Genomic DNA, 23,723 nt, shown 5'->3' with positions numbered 1-23,723 from the left:
GGCTGTGCCTGTCCCCAACCTCTGCCCCACACAAGCAGCAGACAAGAGATGTCCTGGATTCACACACACTTGCCCTTATTAGAGGCTCCAGTGAAGCAGGGAGGGAGGGAGATGGAGAAAGGCAGAAGTCTGCCTCCAGCAAGACGGTCTGCACAAATGGACTGGCTTATAAATGAATTTATAAGTTGAAATTGGCCTATAATGAGAGAGTTACTGAGAAAAAAGAACTGTGCACTGCAAACCACTTAGGAATCGGAGATCTCGGTGCATTATGCGGAGCCAGAGGGGAAATGCTGGGTCCTGTGAGCAAAGGCATCACAGATTGCTCTGAGCAGTGACAGGCAAGCTAAGGCCAGTTATGCTGCCTACCCTGGAGCCCTTCACTGGCCCCGAATGCCTTACCCAAAAATGCATTCCCCTCTGATTAAATTGCGAGAGTCCGGGCTCTTGAAACTGCTGCTAAATGCCGTCATTAGAAATGGTTTTATTTCAAGGCAGCTTTTACTAGTAATGGTTCTGGAGCCAGTTCTCCAGAGAAATATGGTTGTTTTAAGTTTTTAGGGTCTTTTTTCTAAAATTAAAGCAGTCTCCCAAGCCCACTGCTGTGGTTGAGCTTTGTGCTTACAGGCTTCTGTCGACAGCTGGCTTGATGAATGAAGATGTGAGGGAAGAAGAGCCTTTCAATGAGGAGGCTGTGCTTCCCAGGGCTGGGACGGCAAGCAAGACATAAGCAGTGATTGGAAACACAACATCCTGAACTCAGCACTCCCCAACATATGCAGAATCAATTTCACCTTTTGAATTCCTTGAAACCAGAGAAGAAGTTGGTGTGCTTCCATGCATGTAACCCGTGGATTATCTGATTGGGAAGTCTGTGAAGAATTAGGTTTCTCTGAATTACATGCAGCCAGCAGGTGTGGGGAAAGTTCAGCCTACAATTTTCCTTCTCCCAACAGCCATCTGACCCCCAAAGCTGTCCAGAAACCTCTTATCTGATTTCACCCTCCACCAGCAGCTACTCTCCACCTCAGTGCTGCCTTTCTGAGGTGCAGGGAATAAGCATTTCTCCCCTTGGAGTCTGAAATGATGTGTCACCAGCTGTGCCTCACTCCAGTGCCTACAGCCACGAGGGATGGAGACCAAGCAAGCCCACCAGGAGGGTCTGTTGTTCCCTCATGCCTCCACACTCATTCCATGATAAATCCACTCTTTGCACCAGGGAAAGCCACACCTTTCTTGAAAGCTGAGCAAGCCTGGCCCCCTCCTAGCCAGGTGTGCCACTGGCATGATGGTGACCTGCTCTCCTTGCCTGTGCAGAGCTGCTTCTCCTTGCAGGGCTGCTGCCTTTCCCACAGCCTGACCTGGCATTTCTCTTCCTGTGTTGAGAATGTATTAGCATATTTTCTCTCCTTACTGTCACATGCAGCTATAAAATCTGCTCTCAAACTATTGGCCTGGGAGCTTCCAGAGACCACTAATAGAAAAACAGCATCTATATAAAGAAAATCAGCCTCAATATTCAGCTGGCGTTGCTCAAAGCTGAAGGGCTTCAAAACTCCTCTGTGACAGGGAGGTCTTAGGCAATGGGAAGAAATGCCAAGCAAGGAGTAAAAGCCAGGAGCAGCAGCAAACCTCCTGGGAATGTCTGCAGGGTCCCATTTTCCCTGGGGGTACAGAGTGCAGACACACATCAGCTTTCTGGAGTCATTTTAAAATGAGTTCTGCCGTCAGAAGTGGTTCCCTGGCTCCTGCAGGATGAAAGGGGACCTGGAGGATGTTGGTGTGCATTGACCCAAAAGTGCACATCAAAGAGGATGCATTTGGTATCAGCCAGAAACCCAACAGAAATGTCTTTGTGGGCTCAAACCTCCTGTGGATACGTGTGAACAGCCAAATTTCCCTGGCTCTAACCTCTCCTGGGAATTGCTGGGATAACACAGAGGTGTGATTCCTTCTTTAAAGTGCAGTGCATCTGTGTGTTCTGCTGAGGTCAATTAGAGCTGTGGGAGATCAGAGGCTGATGAAAGATGAGTGCCTTGCCTCCTGAAGTAGGATTCTTTGTTTTATGAGTTCTAGTAAAGCACTTACTTAGGAGGCCCATGAAGAACTCTTGGCTGCTCCTGCCTCTTCCCCAGCTAAAGGAAGACAAAAGGATGGCAGCTGGTTTGGGTTGGCCACCTTTCCTCCACCCCATTCCCTGTGCAGTAGCATGTCCTAGAGGGCCTGATCCTCTAAGTTGTAGGGTTTGTTTGCCCCCAGGGGTGCTTGCCCCTTGCCTCCTGGTTTCTCAGCATCTGCAGATGCTGCAGGAGGCCCTCAGCCTTGGGGGAGGCATTGGTGCAGGAAGCACTGGTGCTGCTCTGCTCTTTCCACTCTTGTTTTTTAGTAGAGGAGCTGATGCCCAGGGGCTCACTCTCTCCTTAGGTGGGGTGACCCCTGGGATTGCTGCTGCCCTGTGTCCCTCCTGGCTGGGAGAGACAAGGAGCCTCACAAAGGCTGCTCTCCTCTCTGCATGGCTCCTCAGAGCCCTGGCAGGGCACCAGGGAGGGAGGGATTTGCCTTGGCTCTGATGTGACTCTGCTCTTGGACATTCACCTGGGGGTACAGCAGCACCTGGAGGAGCACAGTGCTCCCCCCAAACACCAAGGACCAAGCAAGGCTTGCTTGTTGCTTGGCTCACACTGCATCCTCCTGTCCCTGTGCCAAGGCTGCTGTGTTTTTGTCACTGGGGGAGAGCCAGGCAGCTGTTTGCTCTGTGACAGTTGCCTGGCTGACATCCCAAAGTGTTTTGCTGCTTTCTTCCCTCTCCTGACAGACAGATGAGTGGAATTACTTGGCTGAGGGAGGTTTTTTCTAGCACCAGCCTCTCTGGTGGCAGCCTTAGAACAGGATCATCCATTCAGCAGTGAAAGAAAGGCACTGCCTTCCCTAGCACTGACACATCCAACATGGCAGTCCCTTGGCTGGCACCAACCTCCCGAATTCCACCAAAATTGGAGAGACCCCTGGACTGATGTCAAGGTTGGAAGTTGCCATCTTTTGCTCAAGGACACATGAGAGGAGCCCCTGGCAGCCAGGGCAGGTGGAGCCCAGACCTTCTGGGGCACCTGGGAGAGGCAGATCCCCTGCTGCTGTGCTCAGGCTCTGCCTGCGGTGAGAAAACTCAAACCTTGATGGGAAAGGGCTCCCCAACATGCCAGAGGTAATTGTGCTTTAACACTTGCAATGCATTTCTGAGGAGTCCCTCTACTTGCTAACCATTCAAGGAAAGAGTCTGGAGGTCTGGCTTTGGCTAGAGCCATGTATGGAAATCTGGAGCTACAGCTGCTACTGTAGAATCTAAGAGACGGGAGAGAATGTCTGTGTGGTTTGGGAGCATTTTAGACAGGTTTTATCCTACTCTGTCCCCAGGTTTAGTGACTGTGGTCCCTGCAGGCACAGAGGGAGGGCAAAGCCCTTTTCTTGCACGCACAGCACTGGTAGGGGCTGTGCTCCTCATCACTGGCCCTGGGATGTGTGCCCCTGGGAGGAGGGGGCCCTGCAAGCCAAGGAAGAGCTGACAGCAGCTCTGAGCCATCCATGGTGCATGGCAGGGAGTGCCAGAAGGAAATTTAACTAATGACTCTGCCCTGAGCTGGCTTTTGTCACCTCAGCCTCCTGGCACAGGGGACTGCAGGGCTCCAGGGCTTGGCACCTCCCTCCTGCTTTTGCTTGCAGCAGCTGTAGGACAATGCCAGCGTGTCACAAGCTGATCCAAATGGCCACAGACTGGACAGGCTTTAACTGGACATGTCTTTAATGCTTTGGAAAGCCTCCCCTTCCCCGTGCTCCAGCCATACCTGCTTGAGAGGCTTCCCTTCTGCAGCTCCACACAGCCTTGCCCACCTTGTGTTTGCCCGAGGAGCCCAAAGCATGTGAGCAGAACAAGCAGCAGAACTGCCCAGAGTTTTTGGTCTCAAATGCAAGTGGAAAGCAGCAGCACTAACAGGAGCAGGCAGACTCTCTGCAGCTCAACTCCCCCTCACATCCCTGCAGATGATGCATGAGGTGAGCCTCCAGCCAGGGGTTCTAGAAGTTGGACACCAGTTTGGCCCTGCTGCAGCCTTTCCCTTGCACCACTGCTCCATGGCTGGCACCCAGAAATGGCCATAAAGTTGGAAAGGATGTGTTGTTTCTCTGCTTGGAGCAAGAGGCAGGGCCCTTTCAGGGAACATGTGGCACCAGCGTGTCACACGTGGCTGTGTGCCCGTGATGTGCTTACTGTGTGCCAGCCTGGCTTCACTCTGAATGACAATGCTCAGACAGCAGAAACCCAGAGGAGAATTCCACCTGCTGACAGGGTCTTTCTGGAGCTCTTTGCACAGGGTTTAGGAGCTGTAGCTGCTCCTGACTGGCCGGAGAGCCTGTTAATCTCTGGAGATGTGTCCCCTTTTGCTGTGCCCTGGTGGCACAGTGGCAGTGTGGCTGTGCTTTGTGTTTGCAACTGGGGTACAAGCAGGAGAAGGGAGAAAACCCCAGCTCTTATGAAACACTGATAGATAGATAGATAGATAGATAGATAGATAGATAGATAGATAGATATAGAATAAACGAATCTCTCCCTCACATGTGGGTGCTGGGTGTGGCAGTACTGACAGGTGAGGGCACTAACCAATATAAAGACTTTAATCAATATAAAGGGCATGTGGGCTTGTAGCCTGACTGGGAGTAGAGCATATTCCTGCTAGGGCTCAAAGCTGTGCCAAGGGAAATTCAAACTGGGCCTTGGGAAGCATTTCTTTAAAGAGGGGGCAGTCAAGCACTGGAATAGGTTCTAGGAGTCACTGATGCCCCATCCCTGTCTGTGTTTAAGAGGCATTTAGACAATGCCCTTGACAACATGCTTTTAACCTGAAATGGTCAGGTGTAGGGAGATACAATATAAGAAAATGGGGGTAGCATAGAAAGTAATCTTACCCCATTAAGGAGTTGCAGCTGAGCCAATTATTGAAGATTGGGAACAGGCCTGATTTAACAGGCCACACCTGTAGCCAATAAGAAGAGTGTTATAAAAGAGTGGATTGGGGGGAACTGGCATCAGTTGGCTTCTGTGAGGACAAGGAAGAGTCAGTGCCTGGAGGAGCTGCCTACAAGAAGCATCAAGGAGTTATGAAACTCTAGCAACATGGAACCCTTGCAATGTAATGACAATTGAACTCTTGCACTGTAATGGCAACAGTCAGGCAGTTGACCAGGTGATCCTTTTGTGTGTCTCACAACTGAAATACTCCACTCTAATGTGCTCAGGCACAGAGAGAGCAGTGGCTCTCTCCTGGCAGAAGACACACATTTTCTGCAGTGGCCTTGAGTGCCCGATAATCAGTCTGGCACCCCCAGGCTGGCGCAAGGATTTGCTTGCTGGACATCCCACATGGCACCCACCCCTCTCTGGGGTGGATGGGACAATGTGGGACAATGCCTGAGCTGGTGCAGAAGCAGGGCTGTGACAAGGTAAATCATGTGGGTGATGGGACCTTTACAGGCTGCTCCTGTTCAGGCACTGGGGAAAGCAAAGCTGGGGATGAAGATGAGAGACAGGACTAGGAAACACTGCCCTGGACTAGCAACAAGCCAGCTCTGGTTCAGGGACTGCCTTCCCTGCCAAACCACAGCAGGTAATGTCCCCCTGGAAAGAGGAGCTGTGTGGTGGGAAAGGGATTTTTGCCATCTGGAGGTTACACTGTAGTAGAGGCAGAGAACAAAAGTTTTGGGGAGGGGGTGGAGGAAGTTAAAGGATAGCTGCTGGCACTGCTTTTGGCTCAGCAGTGCTGGAGCTCATCCTCAGCCCTTTTTGTTGATAGGCCCTGTGGGTGCCTGGAAAGGTACTTTGCTCACTCCAACAGGTCTGGAGGGAGGAGGAAGATGCTTAAGTGAGAGAAAGAAAACTTTAGATGGTCAAGTGTCTGCCCTAAAAAAAAAAGCAGGTACTCTTTGAATGCAACATAATGGGTGTCAACAGGGTGAGGAGGGGAAGAGGACTTTTCTTACATGTATCTCTCAGATATTATAAATGTTCTTACTGCCCTGTGGCTCAGGCAGCTCGTGGGATGCTCTAGGCCAGGCAGTCTGTGTTGTGCCTGCCCTCCTTGTGCCAGGTGAGCTGCTTGTCAGCCTCAGCTACTTCTTATCCTTCTTGTATTGCTGCTTCTTCCCCACCCCTTTTCTTTCGAAGCAGACCAGAATTAAGGGTGGGGTTTATCACAGCCTGCCTTTGGGAATGGTAGATTTGCAGGCAAAGACTCCTTGTGCTCTGAAAGGTGATCACACCTAAAGAGAGAAAGAAGCAGCTTTAGTTCTTCCTGGCAGGGTGAGGTCCAGAAGAGCTGGCAGCCTGGAGAGAGGAAAGGTGTGGAGAGGAAGAGAAGGCTCCTGGAGGGAGGAATGGCCCCCTGTCTGTTTCTGCATGGCTGTTATGCTAATGTAGAAGAACAGCCCTCAGGCCCCGGAGTCCTAAATCTTGAGCTCGTTATTAAACCCTAATGTACACAGCACTCCACAAAATAAGAGCATGCCTAGACTGCCTTGTCAGGGATGAGTTTGGGAGGCTCCTGTAGTGCTGCTCTCAGGGGAGGGGTGTGTCTGTGCTTTTCTCTCTTCCTGTCACCTGCTGAGCCCCAGCAAAAAACCCTTCCAGCAGTGGGGGAAGGCTTTTCTTCCAACAATCCTTATCCATGGGGACCAGGATTAAGCTACAGCCCTCCACGACTCATTTACCACACTCCACCAAACAGCCTTCGGTCGGTAATAATTTTCACTCACTGCAGTTTTGTGTTTGGAGAATTAATTGCTTTAATAAGGAGCTTAATTAGAAGTGCAAAAGTAGAATAAGCAGCAGCAATGTTGGATAAGGGCTGAAGAACGTTTCCATAAAGAGAAATGCTGCCCTCCTGGTGGGAAGGGGTGTTGGGTCAAGCCATTGCATGGCTGTGTCCTGCAGCTGGGCTTCACACCTGGCTGCTGCTTCTCCTGGCAGAGCCACCCAGCAATGGTCTGGTGCAGGGGTCTGTGCTGAGGGGAGCTCTGAGGAGCTGCTCTGTTTGGAAAAAAATGTGCTTTTTGCAGCCCTTGTGGCCAAACAGCATTTCCAGGCTGCCAGAGGCTTTCCCAATGGGGTCTCTATGTGCAATCCCAATTTTTTTTTATGTCCTGGGATGTTAGGATACCAGAGCAAAAGCAGGGGCTGCAGCCTCCTGATGCCAAAGCACAGAGCAGTGCACCTTTGCCACCCCTCGCCTGCAGGCTGTTTGCACAGCCTGGTCATTCCCACAGTGAAGATGAACATTTCTGACTCCAGCTGAGTTAAAGAGCTTCAGGAACAAATGAACTCCAAGGCAGAAATAGGCTATTTCCCTCCTCCCCCCTGAAGCAGCTATCAGCAAGGAAAAAACCCCTCAATTTTCAGGGCAACTGAATCCATTTGCAAATGCATGTCAAGTGCGACAAATAGTTCGGGCTTAAATAATGGAGGGTGGCTTTTTTTCAATCTAAATGTTTTATTCCCACAGTTCCCAAACAAAACATTTCCCTTTTTCATTTTGAAATAATGTTCTGTTTTGAAACACGATTTTTTAAAAAAGAGCATAAAACAAAACATAAGCCCTCAAAATGAAGTAAATGGCACTGCATTTCTGTGTCAAAAGCAAGGATTTAGCCAACCCAGTGTGTTTATTTTTTTCTATGGTAGGTGTCAGCAAGCAAACTGGAAAATCTGCATTTCTGGACAACCTGAAATTATTCTTCTTTTCCACTCCTAACAGAGAGCTCAGAAATCAATTTTCACAGGTTCATTTTCTGAGCAATCTCATCGCTGCTGTCAAAATGATCTCTCTACTCTTATTTGTACCCAAAACAGGCAGATAAAGAATATTCTTGATGAAGAGGTGCAATTCCTCTTCCTGTGTCAGCCAAGCCCATTGGCATTGCTCTGATCTAAATAAGATGGATCTTCTCCCCAGAGCAGCTCACCTTTCAGGTGATCAGGATCAGTGCCATCACCTTGTTCTCCCATAGCACCTGAACTTCCCGGGGCCCTTATTGTTTAATTAAGCCTTGCAATGATGCAGTGAGATACACAAAGCACACACATGGTGATTGCTGCCAAAATCCTCATCTGTCAGTGTTGCAGTCTTTTCTCTGCTTTTTTTTTTTTTTTTCCCCCCTCTTTCAGCCTTGCTTTGCACTTGGGCTTTTCCAGCCGTTGCTGCCTGGTTCCTTTCTGACTCTGTGGGTAAATTGGCTGATGGCATATCTATCCCATGCAGTCAGACAAATCACACTGCTGAGAACTATTTATGGTCCCCTAAGCATTGCTTGATTAACTTACTTGGCTGGCGTGCAGGGCTGCCTTGCCAGCTGACAGAGGGGCCCGATGACACAAGGTACTTGCACTCCTTGTGTCCCTTGCAAGCCTGGGGGAGGCAGAGGGCTGCCCAGGAATAATCACAGATGAAGAAACCCAGCCACCAGCGAGCTGAGCCAGGGGCTGGCATGTCCCAGGCCAGGGACATGGCTTGGGCAGCCTGCAGACTGTTCCACAGGGGGTACCTGTCAGCCAGCACCACGGCCCTTTAGCTCTGCTTTGCAGGGGAAGTAGCTTAGGAAAACCCTGATTTCAGAAAGAGAATGTTTTTGGAATGCTTTCTAGGTATTTCCCTGAGCCAGCTGTGAGGGTCTGATCCTTCTCTGTCAAGCACCCTCTGCCAGCTCCTCTGCCTGGTGCGGGTGGGTGTCTGATGTCCTGCATCCTGCACAGGTGCCAATGTCCTGTTCCACACACACACAGGAAAAATGCAGGTCCGTGTCCTCTTGTCTTTGCTGCTGACAGACAGAAAAGGGCCCTGTACCTTCCCACGCTCGGGATGGCCGGTTTCACACTTGTTTCTCCGCTGCAGGTCCCGGTGAGCATCCCCGGCCGTCTCTCATTGCAGGAGCTCTGTTGGCCGCTCAGGAGGGGAAATGCAAATCCAGCTGCCAAGAGATGGCGCAGAGGCACTGTCACTGCCGGCAGGGCTGGGGACAGAGCTGCTCCGGCACACGGGGCCGCTGGTCCTGCCTCTCCTCTCCGTCTGCGGGCACGGGGAAAGGGCTGGTGCTTTTGGGAAGCCGAGCAGCTCTGTGGCTGCGAGGGCTGCACAGCCTGGTGTGCTCCAGCACCTGGATGCCCGCTTGCCTGTGACTGGAATGATGGAGCAGCACATGCTCCGTTTCTCCATGAATCCCAAATATTTGTGGGTGCTCCCAGCACACGTGTGTGGTGTGGAGCAGGCTGCTGGTGAAGGGGCCAGAAGAGTGGTTATTGTCCCATGCTCCCTGTGGCTTTCTTACCCTTGCAGGGACAGTGCAGGAGTGGCGTTTGGGGACAGCAGACTGTGTTTTGTGTGGTTGGTGATGACAGATTGATGATGATGATGATGCTCTGCTTTGCCTTTCTCTCCCTAGCCTCAGAGACAGGCAATGTCTGTGTCCTAAGCTGCCCTCTGGTCATAAGCCATGGCTGGGAATGTCCCAACCAGATTCCTCTCTGCGGATGTGAGCCCTGTGCCAGCTCCACCTGCACCTTCAAGGGCCAAGACATGGACTGTCACCAGCCAAAACGCCCACCCACCCTCTAGGCTTGCATCAGCCACCCTGGAGTTGCTCCCTGATGGAGCAAACCAGCCAAGTGCTCTTTAAACAGCTGTCTGCAGCACTGACACGAACAGCAACATTTATGGAAATGTATATATTATTTAAGGTGAAGCCAGGGTCAGCATGTACCTTGAAGGAGAATCTCAGCCAGAGCATGAAAAGGATTTTGTGTTGATTTCTGAAATATTTTAGTATCTTTTCCTTGAGAGAGAATACTGTGTTTGAAAGTGGGTGTTCCAAAGTAGAAGGCAAGGTTTGCATTTGGGCAAAACCAACACAGGGTTTGTGACACCAGCTCATTCTGCATCCCCCAGAAAGCCTCTGAGCTCAGGGCCTCTGACCTCTGGGGCTCTGCTCTCCTCTTTGGTAAGGGGTGACATTAATACAGACCTGGGAACTACTGGGCAAGAATGGTAGAGCAGGCAAATCTCTGGGTTTAGTCTAGCAGAGCACAATAGGCAGGGTTATGGCAATAAAATTCCAAATGGTAGAACGCAGGATTTGTGTAGAGAAAACTGTTCTGAGGGTGTTCCTTGGATGGCAATAAAATTCCAAATGCTAGACCACAGGATTTGTGTAGGGAAAACTGTTCTGAGGGTGTTCCTTGGATATAAGCACTTGCTGGCTTGTAAATGGGTTTTTGACAGTGGCTTGATTTTCCTTGTGTTTGTGTGACAGCATCTGGATGTACATCTGCCTGGCAAAAATTCACTGCTTTGATTTTAGGCCTGGGCTTCACATTTTGGAGGGCATGGATGCCTGCGGGATGGAGGGATAGAAATGTGAGCTTGATCAGTGCAGTGAGGAAGGAGTCAAAACACCAAGGCAGCTGTATTTGCTGCAAAGAAAACGGATGGAGGCTGCAGAAAGCAATCACTGTTATGAGCAAGAGAGTGATGGTATCCAATCAGGAGACAAGGAAAGAGTTCATTTTGGAGCAGTAACTGGTGTTAGCTCCCCGTTAACAGTAATAATAACTATATCCTGGAGTGATGGCTGAGTTCATTTGGACCAGATACAATTATTGCTTTGTGTGCAACAAGCACCCTCAATTTGCTGTGCAATATTAAGCTGGAGTCAGCTCCCTTGGAGGCTCTGGTTTCCAGAGGCTGGGCTGCTAACAAAGTGCCCTCTTGCTTTCACACACCATCACTCAGCACACGTTCACACACATCTACACTCTCTGATAAAATCAGGGTCTTTGCAGCTAAATGCCAGGTAGTATTTCTTTCAGAAAAATCCTTGTATTCCTGGCAGGAGCCTGGAATACAGTTGACTCAGAGCACTATGCTTTGGAAAAAAACTTGTCCAGTCCCCAAATCCCTGCTCCCCAGTTTGGGACTGGGGCAGCTGGGCTCTGTTGCAAGCACGTTTTGGGTGGAGAGTCTGGGAAAGCAGGGCACTCACCTGCCACTGGGAATGCTCTCATTAACCTTGGCAGCCTCGGTGCTTCCCCTGCCAAACTCAACAGAAGCCCTTGGGAATAATAAGACTGACACACCCCAAGCTTAAACTTGGACAGGCTTTTTAATACCCAGATGAAGAGATTACAGCAATGACCTACTTGTTTATATGTGGCAGATCTGTGAAATGTGCAGAAGGCTTTCTCATTAGAGGAGGTCTGCAGGGTGGAGCTGCCCCAGCAGCACCAGAGCTGCAGCCAAGCAGCAGATCAGATGGTGCCTCCAGGGAGCTGGGCTCTTTCATGCCCTTGGAAATTCCCCATGCCGTCCCTAATTCCGAGGCAGGAGTGGCAGGAGTAGCCTCTAAGGCCACCGGAGGTTTCCAAGCATTTCAGGCTCATCTGCACAGCCAGTGCTGCCTTGTGCAGGATGGATGGACATGGATGGACCATGCCAGGTCCATCAGTGGCATGCAAGGCCAAGTAGGTTTTGGGAGTGCCAAGGCATGCAATGGTGTGATCTGGGATCTACTGCTGCCATGTCCTCATCTTCCATAGTGGCATTAATTAAAAGCATTTTGGGTACATGCAACATCCTCTCTTTTCTTCAGTGGCTTCCATGTGCCCTGAGTGATGCCCAAGATGCTCAATTTCTGAATGACTGAATTCCTGCCTAGCACGTGGCTCTTTGGGAGATTGCAAAATGCAAACTGGCACAAAAGAAGTTTCCTTAAGAGAAGAGGTTGTTTTCTGCTGACAGAAAGTACAAAGACCTCAGGAGCATTACTACTACCCAGGGACTTACCCTGACCTTGATTTTGAGGACTCTCTGAGATGGGATCTACTGAAGGAGCCAGAACATGGGTTGTAACTTGATAAATACAATAGCTTGGGTGTTCTGTGTGCTGATCAACCTCTGTCCCACAGCATGCCAGGCTGGCAGGTGCAGGAAAAAGCCTTCTATGGTTCAGGTGATGGGAGAAGGGAGCCCAGCTTATCCTCGGAGAGCCTTGAATACCCAGAGCCTCTGTGATGAGTGGTGTTATAAGTTTGACTTCCTGTACATTCACCATTTGCTGGGATGTTCCAAAGTGCTGCTGCAGTCACTCTCAAACCTCTTGTGGTCTTGTGACTTGAAGGAGGATGCACACATAGAGCTGGGAGCTATGTGGAGGTGCAAGTGTGGAGCTTGGCGAGTCTCTCAGCAGGGAAGGAGGATCAGTGTGAACCTTCCATGCTGTGAATCACCCATAGCATGCAAACATCTGCACCACTAAACTGCCAGACTTGGTCTTGGTGTGATCTGGGATGTGATTCCTGTGCTGTTCCCGTTTGGGCCAGCCTGAGCCCAAATTCCTCTGTGCCTGCTGCCTGCCTGGGAGGGACTCCAGGCTGTGTGGGAAGACAGGACAGGTCTGCTGGGATATAGGTGGCACCTACAGGGGTTCTTATCCCCTTGCTGCTCCTCCTGCATGCCCGCCAATGAACCCAGAGCCATCCTGGCCAGCACTTAGCAGGCAGCAGCAGCCATGGGGTCACAGCAGTGCAAGTGCTGAGTCCTTGGGCCAGCGACAAGGAGAAAAAGTGTGTTGTTATAAATCTACAACCTGCTCCTAATGGCTTGGGGCTACAGGCATATAGATTAAATTTCAGTCCTATATTTCATAGAAGTCACACAGTGGCATGTCAAGGTGCTGCAAGTGAGCAGTCCTCTGATGGTGTTTTGGACGTCTGGCAGGGGACTAACTAGAGCTATGAAATAAAGCATAACAACGTGTAGGCTGAAGAATGGGAGAATTTCATAGTGGTGAGATCAGGGCTGTAAAATAGCTTCTGGAAGCGTCTCCATGATTGGGTTATTTAAAAAAAAAGATTGGACAAATGTTAGATGGTGTATATTAGCCTAGTGGTGTGAAAATCATGGCAATTCTGTCAGAAAAAGGATGACAGAAGGGTTTGCTGTTCCATTTTCAGCAGCGTTGCTCTGAATGTTGTTTACTTTTCTTTGGAGAGTTGGGAAGCAGGTTGTTTCATTATTTTATGTTTGGGAAGAGAAGGATTCTTCAGTTGTCAATCTCAGAGAGAAAAAAGAGAGATATTTTAATTCTGGAGTATTTAGCTTGTGCACTGTCCTGTGGAGACGAGGGGGACTGGAGGAACTTGCACCCCCTGGGACAACTTCCCCCAGAGAGGTTTGGACACAGTCCCTGCTGGCTGTACTGAGGGATGCCTCTCTGCAGCTGTCAGAGGCAGGAATGGGAGGGGGAGACTGGCACGGATTGGTGGTGCATGGCACAAGGGTGGTGCCACCTTGCTGTGGCTGCTTCCTGTTGGGCTGCCCAGTTTCCTCTGTGCATGGATGGGCTGGAAAGCTGGGGAGCAACAACCCAGTGATTTCCCAGCTGTGTTCCATTGCAAAACCACCCCTGAACACACCCTTACCCTTCCTACCTGTCCCTGCTTCTCAGATAGTCCCAGCCTGGCTTTTCCCAGCCTGTGCATGGTGCCAGCTCAGCCAGGAGGAGAGGCCAGCAGGAAACATTTGGCCAGCAAGCAAAAGCAGCCTTTTCTCTGGTGCTGGAAGTGAAGGGTCTTTCTCTCCAGCCTCCTTCAGCCCACAGCCAGTTCCTGACTCTCCTCTCCTGTGTAACAGCAGCAAGCCCCTTTGTTTTTGGGCACCCTGCCACAGCAGCCAGCTCCACCAAGGCCAGCAGTGGCACTGTGCCCTGGGAGGGCTGCAGGGACCAGCCCATGGGGCCACCACAGGGCAGAGGAAGGTGCCCCAGGAAGGCTGCCTGGGTGTGGGTGTTGGGGGAAGCTCAGTCCTTGCTATAAAGTGACGAGCTGGTAATAAATATTCAATTTATTTAGAATTGCAAATACCAGGGGAAGGAAACCAGTAAACAAAAGAGGCATCGTGGCTAAAATTCTGGAATGTTGGACTGCAGTGATGGATACAGGAGGAACAGAAGGCAGCGAGTGGTCAGCCAGCCTGTGTGCCAGCAATTAAAACAAATTCAAGTCTAAGAAAGCAGAAACTCAAAAAGGAAGCTGCTTAAGTTAGGCTCTTCTTAATGAGAGACAAATACACTAGAAAATATTGCCTGCTAACAGTATTCATAAGCTGCTCCCAAGATGTTTTGATTAAACCACAGTTGTCTTTCTAGTGTACTAATGGTTTTTAATCTCTCTTGATGCCTAGGGGCGAAGGGGGCTACTGATTCACAGCAGCTTGGTGAGCTGAAACTTGTCCCTGGTGAATGCATCTCTCATGCCAGAACCACGGCTTTTAATTTTTAAAAATGTAAGTTTTTAGCAAAGGGAGAACCCTTAACATGTGAGCGGGGCGTAAGTGCCGCGTGCCTGGATGTGAAGGGAGCTCCTCTGGGAGAAAGATTCTTGCTTGTCCCCTTCTCCTGGGGGTGCCCTGAATTGTAATTCTGGCACTATTTTACTGCTAGGCAAAATTCAATTGTGTTTCCTGCCTGGCTGGTGTGGAGGGGAAGAGGACAGCGGATCCTGCGGCTCCCATGCCAACCTGGGAGCAGCGGGCAAGAATGGAGGTTGCACAAGGCAGGGAAGGTCAAGGCTCCTCTCAGGGGGCTTCCCACCTCTCCAAAAGCCACTGGGAATGATGCTGGGGGGCTGCCAATGCCTCTTCCTTCATGGGAGGCCCCTCCTAAGCAGAGGGGGTCTGCTGTGCTTGCCAAAGCATTGGAGGCAGAGGCACCACATGGGGAAGTGTGGGAGCACAGCCATGCCTCAGCCAGAATTGCTCTGGGAGTGAACTACAGGTGTTCAGCATGGAGCACCTGTGCCAATCCCTCCCCTTTATGCTTCCCTTCTTGCCAGCAGTTATGGGATGGCCCCAAGCCTTAACAGGGCTTCTCATGTCTTGGAAATTCGGCTTCATCTTCCCTGTGAGCGTCATCTGGTTGTGCCACCTGGCTGGTTCATGGGCAGTGTTCTGACTGCAGAATTTTTAGTTAAGAGATGGGACATGAGAGTGCTGATTTCTGGTGTTCTGTGTTCCTCATGTCACACAGGAATGCTGGGAGATGAGGGCAGTGAGTTGGGCTTGATTTCTGGGCAATGTGGGAAAGGAACCCTTTTTGTGCCCTACAGCCATGCTCTGGGCTTATACCAAATTGGGAGCACACCTACCTGTCTGCCAGCAGGCTGGGTCTGTTTGGTGCTGAGCCTCCTACAGAGATGTCAATACCCCCCTCCTTTTCACAGCCCCCCTGTTTATTCAGCATTCCTGGCCACCTTCCCTGACATGTGACTCTCCCGTGGGTGGGTAGCCAGGGCTCACCACCAGCCATGACCCCCTCTTTCCCAGCTCATCCCAAAGCCCACAGCCAGCAACCCCTTCCCCTTCCATGCAATTTTGTCCCCTCAGTTTCTTCCCCCAGCCTCATCTTAGCAGCTTTCACAGAAAAAAAGAAAAAAAACCCAAACAAACAACAAACAGCTGGGAAGGGAGGAGAGGCTTTTCTGTCAGCAGGTATGAGGGGAAGGCTCTGCCTGCCAGGGGCTTGCATGGCACATGGCATGGGCCAGCCTCCCACCTCCTGTCTGGGCTGGGCACCAGGGAGCATCCCTGATGAGAGCAGACAGTTCCTCTGTCCTCTGGGTACAGTAGCTGCTTGTTGCTCACACAGAATGAAAACATATTAAAGTACAAAACTGCTGCACTAGTCATTTTCCAATTCCCCACTTGGAGAACTGGCTTCCCAGGAAAATAGGTCACTTACATAAAAAGCACCTTATTATCACACCACAGCAGTGAAGGAAAGAGATGGCTCAAGAGACACTTTCATTTCGAGCCCCTGTTCCAGGGTACTTAGATATTTCTGGAAAATTGACCCTTTGGGCTGCAATTTCTCATGCTCATTTCCAGCCCATAAGGTGAATTTCAGGGCCTCATTCCCTCCACTGAGACAGATGAAGTTAGGGAGGGAAATGTGTTACATCTTAACCCCTGGGAGAGCTGTGCATCCAAACTCACCGCTCTCCACAGGCCTTGGGCTGAGCCATTATCTCTGATTTTTTATCAAGGGTGAGGAAGACTCCCAGAGACTGCAGGCTTGTGTCCTTCCACTTCCTCCTGCAGTAAGCCCCTGCCCTGACCTTCCCCAGAGGCTCATCTGTTTTTCCCTCTAACCCCATAGTTCTTGCTGATCCTGAGGGCACTGCAGATGTGGAAGGCAGCAAAGTGACCACCTTGTGAGGAAGGTGGAAGTTATCAAGTTTTCATTGAACCACTGGAGCTGGAAGAGGGGAAATGGGTGGGTGGAGAGAAAGGAAGGACTCACTAAGGGCCTGTGTGGTTGGCCATGGAGTCAGCTCTTCCTGAGAGGGAAAGGGGAGGTCTCCATTGAAACAGCTTTGCCTTGGCTCACTTCAAAGCAGTGACATTGGCAAAGTGCTTAGTTCTATTTCTCCAAAAAAAAAAAAAAAAAAAAAAAAAAGCTCGGACTTTGGCAAACAGGCTTCCTGAGAGACTCCAGAAAACAATATTCACCTCCTTGGTCCTGGGCTGGGTGCTGTGTCCTAACCCCATTTCATGTTCTAACCCCATTTCAGCTGGGAGATTCGAGTGCTGTAAACCTGACACGGGCCAGCAGGGAATTTCCTCAGCCTCTCCATTCTGATAATTCTGGCTCCAGCCCTGGCCAGCATGTGTTTCTCCCTCTGTGCTGGTCAGGCTGTGGGGTGTGGTGCCCAGCTGGGCGGGCAGAAAGGGGCCAGGATGGGAGGGAGCCCCAGAGGAAGACAGTGGGGAGCAGCAAGTGGAAGGAGTAGGATGGCAGGATGAGAAGGAGTGAATGCAATAATGTGGACAGATGGGATGGGAGGTCTGAGGGTCACAGCACAGTGAGGAGGCTGTGGAGAAACTTGGAATCAGGGAGGGCAGATGGGCCAAGCAAAGAGCATCTTGCCAGCCTTCCACTCTGACCCAGGAGGAGCTCGCTGGGGAACATCCCTGCTACCAACACCTCCACTAGAGCAGGGCACAGTGCCTGCTGTCCTGGCATGGAGGAGGCGCTTCCAAAAAACATCAGCAATTACCTCGGCGGCAGCAGCCAGCGAGCGGGAGTAATTTACATAGTAAGAGCTGGGAGATAGATGGCTCTTTAAACCAGATCTGTCATTCGCGGCTCTCTCCCGTCTCTGACGCTTTGATGTTCCTCTTTGAAGAGCTCTCCTCGCTGGCTGCTCCCCGCTCCCTTGGTGCCGCTCCAGCTCTCCAAAAGCCTTTCCCGTCTCTCTGCCTGCATCCCGGCAGGAAGGATGCAGGGCAGGTCACAGCCGGCACCCAGAGCTGGCAGGGGGCTCTGGGGAGGGGAGGCAGCTGTTGTGGACCAGGTCTGGTGTGCCAGCAAACAGGGGAACGTGAGACAATAACAGCAGCGATGCCAAGCAGCTCTCGATCGCTGCGTTGCCGTCTGATGGAGGAATCCGAGTGTTCAGCCCAAAGGTACAAAAGCCAAAGGTGAGTAGGGGGTTGGAGACTCTGAATTCCTGGTCCTCCAACCCTTCTGTGGGCTTCCCAATACTCCAGCCCAAGTGCATCTCTCACTTCCCCTGTGTCTCTGGTAGGTTCAAGTCTCTGGGTAAGGAAGGGAAAAGGAAGAATAGATTCACGTGAGAAATATGTTTTGGTGTGGTTTCACTTGGTGAAACAGTGGTCAGAGGCTCCTGTGAGCAGCACAGACATGGAGAAGCCTGTCACAGCAGCAAGGACCAGATCAGAGGGCTCTGTGTGAAGGATGCACAGGGAAACAGCGAGAGGAAGGTGGGTTAGAGGAGGTCCTGCTGCAACCCACCTCCTGCCCTGAGCTCTTCCATCCTCAGCTGCCAGTGACCGAGGGCTTGATTTCCTCAGTTTAGCAAAAATCCCTTCACTAGCTGCATAAGCAAAATAACAACAGCAACAAAAAGAGGCACTCCAATATCAAAATTACTGTCTCTTCATGTTCTTAGTAAGGGATAAAAGCTGAAAGGCATGAAAGCAGTGCCCTTCCATCAGTGAAGGGGTAAAGGGGCCTCAATATAACTCTTTATTACATAAAGGAGATCCCTTGTGTGTGAACTTCATAGCCCAGTGGTGTGTTGCATGTAAGGATCACCTAATGGGTAAAGCTGGAGAGCAAAGAAGCATGGACATACAAATGTCCTGTTGCTGAATATTTCACCTCTAAGATACTTTGAAAGGTCTGTGCTTTGGAAATAAAAATCATCATGGTGTAGGCACTGTGCATGCAGAAATCCTAATTTGCTCTACTACTTTTAGAGGTACTTGGGTCTATGTTGCCCTTGAGAGCTGCACTTGAATTTTGGCTCAAGGTCCCAGGGCCAAGAGGTGTGAAGCAGATGTTTTGACTGCAGGCACTAAGCAAGAGTTTCTATTTCTGTTGCCAATTGGATGATGCCTATTAAGCTCAAATATCCACCTGCCTGGGAGAGAGTGTGTCTCCTTGCATCCCTGTGAAGAGCCTCAGTCTTTTTTGGCAATACAGCCCAAATTTCCGAAAGTGAGCTCTGTCTTTCTAGGGCCACTCTAAAGATCAAGTTGTTTTAGCTCCTCAGACAGGAGAGAGAGTTGTTTTGTAGCTCTCAGAAAATTCATCTGCGTCCTTTGCAGATGAATTGCCCTGATCCAGAGACTGTCTTTGGACACACTGGGCAGTGTCAGGAAATGTTTTGAACAGCCTGTAGTTTTTCAGCAAGGATCTCAGCCCTGTGCAGGGGGCTCGGGAGCACAGATCCCTCATTGTGAACAGAGCCAAGTGGAGGCAGTCCATGTCTCATCTCCCTCCCTAGCCACTCTTGCAAGCAGGATTTTTGTTTCTGCTCTCTGCTGTGAGCAGCTTCCCTGGTGGCAGTACAGCCCTGAGCTCAGCAGCTTGGAGGGACAAAGCCCCAGCTGCATTCTGGATGCTCTGGCTCTCTTGCCTGCTGTTAGCCATGCTGCAGGGGGGCATTGCTATTCCTCAGCCCCAGGTTTGCTGGCTAAGCTGTGCTTGCACATGCAGCAGAAGGGCTGATTCCCTTTCTGAATTGTTCTTCTGGCACAAAGAAGTGCTGCCTGACCACACGTGGTTAGGCACAGCACAGCCAGTCACTGTGGAGGTCAGGCATGGATGTGGGTGAGGAGCACAGGCTCTAACAATCAGCAGGCTTGGAGCTCTTTGGGTTTCCTTTTTATTTTCTAAATAAGGATTATTTTCTATATTTAATAAGGATTTCTTTTCTAAATAAGGATTGTTGCAAGAAAAGGGGTGGCAGTTGCTCAGGTGTGTGGCTGTCATCATTAGCACAAGACCCTGCCATGCTCAGAGACTACTTTAATGAATAACCATGCCAGGTTTCACCTGGGTTAGGGGCCCTCTGTCTGCTGCCAGCTCTGCAAATGAACTCCAGCCTGTCCCACAGGTAACCTGCTCTCCAGCAGAACAGGTATCCACATGGCAGGGCAGCCAGGAGCAGGGGAAGCAGACTTGGTTTCTCCTGCACAAGTCAGGAGCTTGATTTCCTCTGTTGTGGCCTTGGGGCATGATGGAGGGGGATTTGTGGTAGTGTCTCCAAGAGGCTTGCAGCACTAGGAGAGAGCCACAATGCTGCTGCCTCCTTGTTCTTATGTTTTCACTGTGGCTCATCCTCTCTTTCCTTTGGGTTGCAGAAGATTGGGAAGCTGGGCCCTTGAGGGAAATGAACCTCTGTGTCCTGGACCTCTGGTGTCACCTGTGAAGCAGAAGCATTGTCCCTTCCTGAGGTGTGTCCAACCCTTCTTGTGATCACAGCCACTCCAGCTGAGGTTAAGGAAGGGAAATGGCTTGGTACAAACTGGTTGGTGAAGGAAAAAAAGGATTATACTTCCTCTGGTGAGTACTAGTGAACAAACAGACTGTGAGCACTGCCAAGAAAATCTATAATTTGTAGAAAAAGAGCACTGTGACATTGTCACCTCACTTTAATCTCCTCTTGCCTTTAGTGATTATTTTCTCCTTGGCCCTTGGAGACTATCTGGCTAGCAATAAGTACAGCTTACTCTACTGTTCTGCTTCAACACTAACAGTTAATGATGTCAAGCTGTATTAAGCTTGAGCCACTCTGATCATCTCATTCTAAACATCCCTTGAATGCCGTGGAGCAATTTTCTCTGTAAGAAGCTGTTGGTCAGTGGATTCATGCCTGCTTTGTCTTGCTGTTCATGTCTTGAAAGGAAATTTTTGTGCTAAAAAATGTAGCTGTGTATGTGTGGCAGGAATAGAAAATGCCTGAGATGCACGCTAAGCTCCACCACATGAAGTGTTTTTGTAGGGCTTTACAAACATAAACTTTAGGGGTCATCCTGCATTTTCAGAAAGGATAGAGGGCCAGGACCTCAGCTGGTGTAAGTCAGTGTGGTCTGCCTGAGAAAATTCTTCAGCTGAGAATTTGCTGAGTAGTTTTTGCTGGGGGTCTGTAAAATCAGAAACATCATTAGCAAGAGGGCAGGCAAGGAACCCATTGCCTGGTTGATGTCCTAGAAGAATAAAGGGGCACCAGCTAAAGCTGGCATGCTGGATTGCTCAAAGCAACAGGGAGAAATTTCCAATACAAGGCATTGTTCATCTGGGGACTCCTTGCCACAGTATGCTATGGGCTTGTGTTTACATGGTTTAAAAAGTATTTGGACATATTCATGGATAGAAACCTCCTAAGGCTATTAAAAACCAGAACATGCCTTCTTGCTCTGAAAGGTATTTCAGCTCAGGACTTTCTGAGCTGCAGGTTATGAGAAACCAGGGAGAAATACATTAAAGGGGGCTTCTTGGGCTAGCTAGACCTTAGAAAAGCAGGTTAGAAAAACCTTTGAGGGCCTTGTAGCGTGTGCCAGAAGATGGTATAATAGAATGACGTCTCTGCTCCTCCAAATTTTAGGCTGATTTTAAGAAGACACTTAGAGCACTGCACAACTAAAGCAGCCAGAGATTTCTCCCCCACTCTCTGAGATGGGCTGCTGAGGCAAAGACCAGCCACGTTATCAGGGGCTGGTCCATCACCAGAGCTGAGGGAGCATTTCTGGCCACAGACAAGATTTCTTGCAGGTTTACTGAGAAGGAGATGAGGTTCAATCCATCCAGACCTCCCCCATTCCTTCTGGGGGTGGAGCAGAGAGAATGGTGATACAACAGTGGAGTAGAGAGGAAGAGGAAGGCAACCCGTGCAATGGTAAGGGCAAGTCCTCCTAGGCAGGAGTAGCAAGCAGGAATGAGCCTCTGGCTAACCCATGATCTCAGCCTTCTCCTGAGAGAGGTGTTGAGAAGCTTTAGCACCTAGAGGGCTGGAAAGCAGCAGCCTGATGTGAAGGGGTGAAGAGGAAAGGCTGTGTGAAAGGACAGGCAGTACCCTGTCATGAACTATCCAGAGATGAAACTTCTCCTGGGGCGAAAGAAAGGTGAGAAAACAGAGGTGTTCTCCCTCCCTGAGCGAGTCTGACAGCCATATGGCGTAAGAATTGTTGTCATCATAATTAATTCCTTTTTTGACATTGCTCTGGCAGATGTCCACGGGTCTGCAGGAGCAGGGTTGTCCTCTTAGCAGCTGCAAAGAAGTGGAGTGAGAAATAAGTGGCAGGGAGGGTTGGTTCATTTTGTTTTGCAGGCTAGCTGGGCTTGCATGAGAAAGAACTATCTCTGAGGCTGAGTGGATTCTTCTGTCTCTGGTCCTGCAGGCCATCAGAGGGACAGGGACTCCATTTCCTCACACTGTCACTCCAGCCCTGGATTGCACCAACATTGCTGAAGCTGACACTTTAATACAAAGCAACTTGTGTGCTGCAACAAGGAAACGAAGCCAGATCAGAGCACCTATCTCAGGTAAACACAACCTGCATGTCCAGCAGTCATTTGACACTCTCTGCTAAAACACCTCTACCTCCAATTAAAATCACCTGAAGTGAGGGTTTTGAACTGCTGGGCACTGAGGGTACAGCTCCAGAGGGTCTAGTAAATGCACATGGTGTCCCCCTCTTGCTGCCTTTTGTGTCCCCTACAAAGATGGGTTCTTCGTGAAGCTGAAGAGGGAGAAGAAAGGCACTTTCAGATAGCCTAACCTTTCTGTTCCTAGTGTATCATAGCCATTAATCCCCATCTCTGGATTTCTGTGTGCTGCCATGGTCCTTGCTCCCTGTGTTGGGTAGCAAAGGGCAGCCAGGGAGGCATGGAGGTGGTGATTACAGACATTTCTGCTGTGCTTTCCATGTCACAGCTCTGGTGTGTCCTGGGGACACGCCCTGTAGTTGTGTGATGGTTTGGGGTTGGTCTCAGCTGCACCCCAGACTTGAGACAGCTGTTATAGGCCTGGAAATCCTGAGTGCACGTGGAAAACTCATCCCTTGAGGGCACACACAGGGGACCAACAGCAGTCTTGCCTTGGCTGAGCTGCCATTGCATAGGGGTTTTAAAAAATGACAGAGGAGATGGATTACTGATGATTTTTTAAATGGCTGGTTCTTCAAAGGAGTCCAGTTTTCTACCTTTCATACTGAGGATTTCCCTTTTGTGACTTGAAGCAGGGATTTTATTTTCCCTTCCCTTCGTGTAATTCCTGTTTATTACACAACCCCTCCTTATTGACATAGCATCTTTAGCTTATGCATCATTTATTGGTATCTGAACAGTTACTGGAAAGCATTCCTGGGTGAGCTCTGGGGAGGCACAGTTGCCTCTCTAATGGAGGAAAAGCCTAACTACTTCCTAAATCAATTAGCCTGGAAGGGCAGGAGGCACGCCAGGCTGCTCTCCCCACTGTGCTCACACACCACAGTGGTCTGTGCTGTGGTGGTGGCACCTACCCACAGACACACTCACTGCTCCCAGCCAGGAGGACATTTCCCACCCAGAAACGTGTGTTCCTATGTATCCATTCATTCCATACATCCCTGCTGCTGCGCTCCTGATTCAGGGCTCAGCAGCTGCTGATCCCCCGCCTGCCACTGACCCATGGGGGATGTGTGCCTGTTCTCTAGCAGGCAGCCCAGCTCTCAGGCTCCAGCCATAAAAATTCCTGTCCTTTCACTCTGGAAGTCCTCAAGGTAATGGTCACCTCGTGTGCACACACATCCATACAAAGCCCCTTTGTTCCTGCTGGCTGCGTGCAGGAAAGGGCTGCCTGCCTGCTGACAGGAGGGAAAGTCAAGGGGAATTTGGCAGAAGTCATTAGTGCTAATTATTGCCGTGAATGCTGGGGTGAGGCAGGGGTGTGGGGCTGCAGGGGAGCACAGCTGGCTGCAGTGCTGCCCTCAGGCAGCCAGGAGAGCCTCCAGCACTGAGCACAGGCAGAGGCCAGCACAGCACCTCTGCTCTTCGGGAAAAAGTGCGGCAGGACATTTGTCCTTGTGCCTCCTGGGAGGGGGAAAAAGAGCATGGGGGCTCTGGTGGGAGGGGTTGAGAAATGTCAACAGGCTGCAAGTGGAGAAGATGCAAGGGAGGAAATGGACTGGTGAGTGTTCTGAAGTACAAAAGAAGGTTTGGAGCCACAGGTGTGGACAGATGCACAGTAGGAAGGTGCAGGCACTGAGCGGAAAGGCAAGAGAAGGGGCTGAGCAGAGAAGCAGGTGGGATAGAAGGGGAAAAAATGAAGCCAAGACAAAACACTCATC

The sequence above is a fragment of the Molothrus ater genome, chromosome 2 (assembly GCF_012460135.2).
Source record: "Molothrus ater isolate BHLD 08-10-18 breed brown headed cowbird chromosome 2, BPBGC_Mater_1.1, whole genome shotgun sequence".
Classification (NCBI taxonomy): domain Eukaryota; kingdom Metazoa; phylum Chordata; class Aves; order Passeriformes; family Icteridae; genus Molothrus; species Molothrus ater.
This window is presented reverse-complemented; position numbering follows the sequence as displayed.